The sequence below is a fragment of the Symsagittifera roscoffensis genome, chromosome 3 (genome assembly GCF_963678635.1).
Source record: "Symsagittifera roscoffensis chromosome 3, txSymRosc1.1, whole genome shotgun sequence".
NCBI lineage: Eukaryota > Metazoa > Xenacoelomorpha > Acoela > Convolutidae > Symsagittifera > Symsagittifera roscoffensis.
This window is the reverse complement of record NC_087064.1, coordinates 35,946,140-35,954,590: the sequence shown is the minus strand read 5'-3', so window position 1 is coordinate 35,954,590 and position 8,451 is coordinate 35,946,140. Positions and strand designations below refer to the sequence as shown.

Below are 8,451 nucleotides of genomic sequence, written 5' to 3'. Positions count from 1 at the left end.
GTGTAAAAGGTGGTTCAAGCGCACCATATGCTGTACTCATAACTTGTGCATTAGGAAACATCACCCATCCCAGAAAGAGAACGAAAAATCGACTGCTACTCTTAACCAGGTTCACAACAGCGGCTCTCTGCAAAGACCTGAACAGCTCGTATGCTGGCCCTTTACCTCGTGGATGAGCATTAAGATTTGAATGAAAAACTATTTCAGAAGTGCTCTCAGTGTCTAGAAACACCGGTTATTTCAAAAAAATCTCGGTTGCTATTCTGATCTTTTTACAGATAGGTCAGTGCTTGAGAACTGAGAAAACTCTCTCCCTATCTGACAAAAAAATTAAAAACCGTATTTACCTCAGTATTGCCAAAACTCTTAGGCTCAATTTCAATTTTTTTCACTACCGAATTAAGTGACCCCCCAAAAAAGATTATTTTTGAAAAAGTCTTGTGTTAGTTTTCTATTTTATTGCAATGATTACTGCGCGCGTCGGAAAAGTTTCGGAGCACTGGGCGTTTTATGAGAGCAACCGAAGACTCCTAACTAATTTCGATTTACTTGTTAAATAATAAGCAAAAAAGTTTTGCAGCCGATACAGCGCTTGTTTCTGTTGAACGTTTGGGCTGCACTCTAATGCAAAATAATTTTAGTTAATTATTTTAAGTTTTCAAACCCTGGTGTTTGAACCTTCTCCAGGTTCAAATATCATATACTAACACAGCAAACAGAGAGATCAAACTCAAGCAAAATATGGGAGATTTTAACACCGACGCGAGCCGGAGCTTCTAACCTTAAGTAGAAAATAAATAAAAAGTGTTAAAAAACTAGGTGTAACAAAATTTTCGTATTTTTCGATAAAGGACACCTAGAGCACAGATTCATTAAAAATATAGATGATGCTTACCGATGATACATAAAACTGCGCATAGCAATATCCAAAATTAAGTTTAAAAAGAAGATTGCTAGTAGCAAGAAGTACATGCGCCTATCAATAATAGGCAATATCACAGAACTTTGAATAGGAAAAAAAAACGTTGATTTTGAAACAATTACAAAAAATTTGTTAGGGCCAAAAACCATTACCCGAAAACATAATGATAAGTTCTTTCAGTTCTTTGTAGTTATCGGCCTAATCGAAACCATATTCCGCATATGCAGTTTTCGCCCTAGTCGAAACCATAATCCGCATACAGATAGCAAAATTCTTTTAGAAAACAACCACAAATTTGACTTTGACAAGTATTTATCGGGATGGCAAAAGCTTCGGCTGAATTTGGAAACTCTTTTGGCTCAATTTTTTGTGGGTATTTGAGATCGGGTGAAACAATACGCCATTTCAAAACAACGTTCCACTTTCTGAAGTTAAACTGATAAAGAAGTGCAAATGGTGAGTGGGGTCGTTCAAGCCCACCATGTGCAGTACTCATTGCTTGTGCATAACGAATCATCACCGATCCCAGTAAGAGAGCGAAAAATCGATTGTAGTTCTTAACCAGGTTCACAACAGCGGCTCTCGGCGAAGAATCAAACAGCTCATTAGCTGGCCTTTTACCTTGTCGATGAGCATTTAGACTTGGATGCGAAAGTATTTCAAAAATGCTCTAGTGTCTAGAAACACCGGTAAAAAATATCGGTTTGCTATTCTAATCATTTTACAGCTAGGTCAGTGCTTGAGAACTGAGAAAAATTTCTCCCTATCTGAAGAAAAAAATTCAAAAGCCGTTTTTACCTCAGTTTTGCCAATTTCTTAGGCTCAATTTCAGTTTTTTTCACTACCGAATTCAGTGACACGAAAAAAGTAGATTATTTTAGAAAATGTCTTTTGTGTTAGTTTTCAATTTTTTTGCAGTGATTAATGCGCGAGCCGGAGCACTGCGCTTTTCATACAGAGCGACCGATGACTCCCTCCTAATTTTGATTCATTTTTGAAATGATAGACAAAAACAGTTTTGCAGCAGATACAGCGCTTGTTTCTGCCGAACGTTTGGGCTGCACTTTATTCCAGAACCATTTTAATTAGTGTGTCTAAGTTTTCAAAGCCTCGTATTTGAAAGTTCTCCAGGTTCAAATATCATATACAAACACAGCAAACAGATCTCGAAAACTTAACAAACTCAAGCAAAAAATGGGAGAATTTAACACCGACGCGAACCGGAGCTGCGATACAACTAGGTGAGATTAAATTTTCGTATATTTCGATGAAGAACACCTAGAGCACAGATAAAGCTGGACATACGCATTCAATATTTCTTGAATTGGTTATACTGATGCATGACGAAATGCATAACTTCCAAAATTGGACTTTGACCAAAACCTTAGTTGTTTGTCAACTAGAGTAACTAAAATGAGTAAGATTTTTTTATACTTTGGACTTTTTCCAGAGACATAAATTTTCTGTTTAACACAGAAAATAACACAAAAAAATAGGTAAAGGCTTCTGCAGGAACAATTCGCGCATCCCCTTTTTCTCGAGTGAGTTTTTCATCTCAGACTTGATAGGGTAATTTTTAAGATAAGTCAAAAAGTTTTCAAAAAACGGTCAAGTTCAAACAATTGACTTTCCAAAATCAGCAACTTTTTTCTGCTTAAATCAGGTAGTGGCCTATAAAGAAGAGAAGACTCCGAAAATCGAATTTCTCGATTGAACACTTAAGCTGAGAATTGGTACTGTGAATTTCACGAAAAGAATTTCACTTGTTTGAAGGCAATAACATTTAAAAAAAACTGGGCATAAAAAACTGTGAAGTAAAAAAACTGTCAATTAAATCAATGATATCAGATTTGGCAGCATAGTCATCGAGAAAAGACCTAAAAACGGTCAACAAATCGAATAGCTGACATTTTGGAGAATCGAAGCTTTTTGTTTAAGAAAACGGGCTTAGCCGCTCATGCAGAAGTGATTGGCCTAAGCTTTAATTTTGATTGAACCCAAAAAACCAGGTTCAAAAAGTAGTTCTCGAGAAAAGTCAGAAAGTTTCAAAAAACGGTCAAAAAACCAAAATTATCAAAATCGTAACTAGTATACACCCAGTAGTTAAATTTATTTTAAATGAAATTGAGCATGTCTGCTGATTGAGCAAGTAATTCGACTTGATTTTGTTAAACTAGTTCGGAAAAAGTCTACATTCTGATTCGATAACGCTTGCCAAGCGTAAAGAAAAAACACATCATCAAAGCTCTTTGGATTTAGAGACTTTTGTTAACAATTTTAAATTTTTCAAATTCTTTTTACTGCTTAGCAGGGGCGGATCTAGGATTTTCTCGAGGGGGGGAAGCGAATTTTCAAAAAAAAAAATTGCGAAACATTTTGCCTCCCTTTTTACTTTTAGGTCAACCAAATTGATTTTTTGACCTCTAAAAAGACCCTGTTTTAGCAAAATTTTTTGCGCCGCGTGCAAAACTTTGAAAAAACGGGCCAAAAAAGGCATTTTTAGGAACTTTTTGGAAAATTTTGACCAAAAATAGCAGCGTTTTTTTTGGCGCGAACTCCCTCCTCAAAATTAGTAAATATTGGCGCCGATACTACTCAGATGAAACCATTGCATTGATACTACCATTGAAACGAAAACCCGTCGTTAGCTCGCACTTGCTTTTGCATAAAGCTTAAACAGAACGTTTAAAAACACGAGCAGAGAAAAATACCTATTTTCAACGCTTCCAAGTTACATAAGACTCTTTTATCACTGCGGGGTAGCAACTATCATTAGCTGCTCCAAAGCAAGTGAACAACCTCCAAAACTCTCAATTTGGACAAAAACAAAAGCTGATGAAGTATGTTGAAGCCCGAAAATTGCTAATAATAGAAAATCAATCAATATTATTAATATTATTGAATACATCGCCTACTACTCAACATGCGTCTGTCGCCAAACCTTTATGGATTTTTTTTTGAAAAATCCATCAGTTTTTGGAAGCAAAAACTGTTTAATATACAATAAAGGGCAGTCTTGTCATTCAGGGCTTCACTTCGATACCAGCAGTCTTTGATTTCAATTCGACTGAAACTAGGGGCCCAGCTGAAAGCTGGAGAGACCTGTTTGATTATTTTAATATTGAAACCAGCTAACATTAATGAAATAAAGTATTTTTCATTTTTCTAACGACTCTTTAATTTTCGAATTAATTAAATTTTGTCCAAGCATTGCAAATATGACTATAATATGTTGACTATAACTGACATCACAAAAACGTTCTGGAACAAACCGACCTGATTAAAGAGAACTAGCGTAACTCGTGCAACTTCTCGTTGGACTTCTTCGAACCATACAAAAAAACTCAACACAAAGCCAATAGCACCAAGCAAAAGCGAGAAAACGTAAGCATAGCGGATTCCATTGTCTAAAAAATACACACAATAAGTATATTGAATCTTTGTTCCAATGCCAAAAAACTTTTAAAAAAACTTTTCCTAAGTGTACAGCTCTTCCCCGAGACAAATTAAGGACCAGCCGCTTGGGCATGAAAGTTTCCTACAACCTGGTCTATCGATTAAACCCTTAATTCCAAATCTGGATGGGTAGTTTTTGAGGAAATCGATAATTTCCGAAAAAATAGGCAAAAAAAAATCAAAAAAGTGACTTTTCCTAAGTCTATAGCTCTTCCCCTAAGCAAATTAGGGACCAGCCGCTTGTGCATGGGAGTTTCCTACAACTTGGTCTATCGATTAAACCCTTAATCCCAAATCTGGACGGGTAGTTTTTGAGGAAATCGAAAATTTCCGAAAAAATGGGCAAAAAGTGAAAAAAGTACCGAGTTGTGAAGCTTTTCTAAGACCGTAGGGGGTGGGGTAGGGTAAAAATTGCCCTAAATTTTATGCAGGCAGGTAGGTGAAACGCTACTGAATCCATTGGTACCACTTTTATGAGAATCTGACGGGTAGTTTTTTGGGAAAGCGAATTTTTCGAAAAAGCGTCTCAAAAAAAAAAATAAAAAAAAAAAAATAAAAAAAACCAGATCTCATCTGGAAAAAAAAAAAACGTTTTCATAATACCTGTTTAATAAATCAAACAGGAATTTCATTAATGAGGTACGCACCTATATCTTCGACAGAATAAGTGGCTTCAAGAGCCAAAAATCTGTTTCAGTTTGGCAACTTTTCTTGTTTGAGCAAAAAATGCTTTTCGCCGGGTATTCCTAGTTGAAATTTTCGAAAAGAGTGAAATCGCTTTATCCAATAATTAAATGAGTTCATACCGAAAACGTCGCATGATAAGGAAAACACAGTTTAAGCTGAGCTCATAGAGCGAATTTCAAAAGCAATCTACTTAAGTCATGCCATGAAAAATGAAAAAAGAGCGAAAAAAAAAACATTTTTATGACAATTTCTAAAAATAGCACACTAACTGAATAAAAGAAAATCTCACTTATTTCACAAGGACTTAAAAATGAATAGCCACAATTACGCCCAGCTAAATTAACGAGCAGCGTGGATCAAAATGATTAGGCAAAAATTGACGTCACAGAAAAAGTCAAAAATATCCACAAAAATAATAAGCAATTTTAAAGAGTCAAGAAAAAAGGTCCCATATAAAAAATTTTCCCATAAAAGCTATACACCACCAAAGACTACAATGAAATAAAATGGTTGCCAATGTAATAATCCGCAGTACCTAATTGTCAGCCCCGCAAAACAAATCTAGTATCTAGTTTTTCATAGAAACTACACCTATAATATTGACACCATTAACTTGGGGTGGGTCTGAAAGGAACCCAATTCATTTTTTGCAATTATTTTTAAAAAATGACACCCAAATTTTATGTTCACGAAAACTTTATACTCTTCTGGGAAATGATTTGCAGCTGCCGTTGCGTGACCCTACTTGAAAAAATTGAACCAGCCGCAACAAAAAACGCCTTTTTATCCAAAGAGTTTTTCAAACGCGTTGGTCTTCCAATAAAAGTCGAAAGTTTCAAGTTAAGTAAATGAATCACAATCAGATACAGTTGCATTCAAAAACCGAAAAACTGAACAAAACACAGAGGCGAAGCTGAGAATCGCGCCACAGAGACTTAGATTTATCGATTAGGCTAGCTTTGAACCAACAACGAGTCACGACAATAAAATGTGCCATTAGCATCAAAAGAAAACTTATAACGCGGTAACAAAGCCGGAAAGACCTTAGCAGAACCCCTTTAGGCCGAAAAAATTTAAGCAAGCAAACAAACACACACACGCAGAAGCATATTAAACCGAAAAGAAGGACAATAAAAACAAAGCCGAAAAAAAAATTAAGACTACTAAAAAGTTAGTAAGTCTCCCTCAACCTCAAAGCACATACGCAGCTCGTGAAACGACTAAGCCGATGTAATATAGGCCAAAACCTATCAAGCCAAAAAAAGCTAAAGAAAAAAGCAGAAAAAAATCAACTAAGAAGTTATTACGTCCCCTTCGCCCTCAAAACACAGACACGTACACAAACTTTTTTCACCCATCGTAAGGCGCTATACGGGGCTACTAAACAGATATAATATAGGTCGACACTTATCAAGCCGAAAAAAGCCCAAAAAAACATTGTTGTCATGGAAAACATGAGCTAAAATTTCTATTAAGATTTTCAACATTTTGTGCGATCCAAACGAACATAACTGTTTCTCTTGAAAAAAACAAAAAAAAGACCTAAACAAATAAAAAAATAACTTTAACCAATCTAGTTGAAAAAATCACAATCAACATAAAAGCAAATTTTGAAAAGCACCGATATTTGAACCATGCTTAACATTTGCAACTGAGAGGAGTAGGAAAGAGGATTTGTGAAGGAGTCCAGAAGTGAGTCCTATGGACAAAGTTGTTTACGGGAAAAAAAGTCTAGTACCCGATTGCAATACCCTTGCTATCGCAAGCGTAATTTGAAAAAAAAATTGACATGAAAGCCCTAAATGAAGCTTCGAACACTTTCCCTGGATGAAAACTAATTTGATTACTAGCAAATTTTTTTACCAAGCAAACCCAATGATAGAAAGCTGGCTTAATCGGAAAATTTTTTTTAATCCGCGGGGAAATCAGAAAATTAAAGCCCCATTATGAAAACAAAATTCATTCAGGTAGTTTCTTACGCACCATTGATAAAATTGTTAATGGAGAGTGTTGTGTAATGTTACTTCAATTTAGCAAAAGAAATTGAATTGAATTTTGCAAAGAAATCAAAAGGTAAACTGCAAAAAAAAACAGCAAGTGACCTTTAAAAACGTTCATCGAGTTTTCCTTTAAAACAGTCACAAGATACAAATAAATGTCTTGACTTCGTTCGCTTAATTTTAAAAAGAAGAGCCAATAAAAAACAGCATTTGAAAAAAAGCAAAACATACGGTGTAAAATAGAAGAATTTATGGAGCCCATAGAAAATGATAGTTCTTGGTACTATGCAAAATTCAAAAAAAAACGAATTTATCTGAACCTTTTAGTAAAGAATTTAAAAAATACAGGAAACAAAACTTCACCAATGAACTTAAAAAGTTGTTAAACATTTATAAACGGACAAAAAAGAACAATTTCCTTTCTAAAAAGTTTTTGAACAATATTTCACGTCGAAAAACCAATAACAAAACAGGTTAGTGTGGAATACAGGATAGTAGTTACCCTTCAACTGAGTCGAAACTACTAAAATTAAAAACAAAAAGAAACAGTTTCGCAAATGCTTCCATAGATTTTTAATCGGATTACCTTAACTGCAAACAATTTACAGCATATTTAAGAACTTCAATTATTCAAAAACAAAATTAAGCTAAAATAAAGGCTTAAAAGCAAAAATCTTGCTTAAGAATTGAAAAAAAAACAAGCAAAGCAGCAAAATGAAAGCTGTGGAGGCAGAAAAAAAAACGAAAATGAGATATAATTACAAAGCACACCATCTACATACGCATCCAATTTTTTCGGACTTTCAAAGAAAGAATGGAATATTTTTGCTTAGGGTGATTTAGTATGTTCAGTCAATTTTCGACTTCTTATTTCAGCGCATTTAACTGAAATTTTTATAGCATTTGAAAATATTGTATTCCGGATCTCAAAGTTAAAAAGATATTTCACCTGTGATCATTTTACAAAAATATACGGCGTTTTAAAATCGCTAATCGGATCATTAACGCGCGAAATATTGCGTTCTTATATTATAACACACGTAAGCAGCAGATTCATGCATTACAAATTGAATTGAGGCACGCAATTTAGTGTAACTAAAAAAACATGAGACGCTATGACGCTAAATGCACTCTTTGAACCATGCTTAACGTTTGCAACCGAGAGGAGTAGGTTTTGCAAAGAGAATTTGAAAAGAGGATATGTGAAGGAGTCCAGGAGTGAGTCCTATGGACAAAGTTGTTAACGGGAAAAAAGTCTAGTACCCGATTGCAATACCCTTGCTATCGCAAGGGTAATTTGAAAAAAATTGACATGAAAGCCCTAAATGAAGCTTCGAACATTTTCCCTTGATGAGAACTAATTTGATTACTAGCAAATTTTTTTAC

General features: G+C 34.9%; 1 protein-coding gene across 4 annotated transcripts in view; it reads right to left on the bottom strand.

The window, feature by feature from the left end:
• LOC134842571 (echinoderm microtubule-associated protein-like 2) overlaps positions 1-8,451 on the bottom strand; it is a 242,525-nt gene that overhangs the window by 175,549 nt on the left and 58,525 nt on the right. The window lies entirely within an intron of this gene.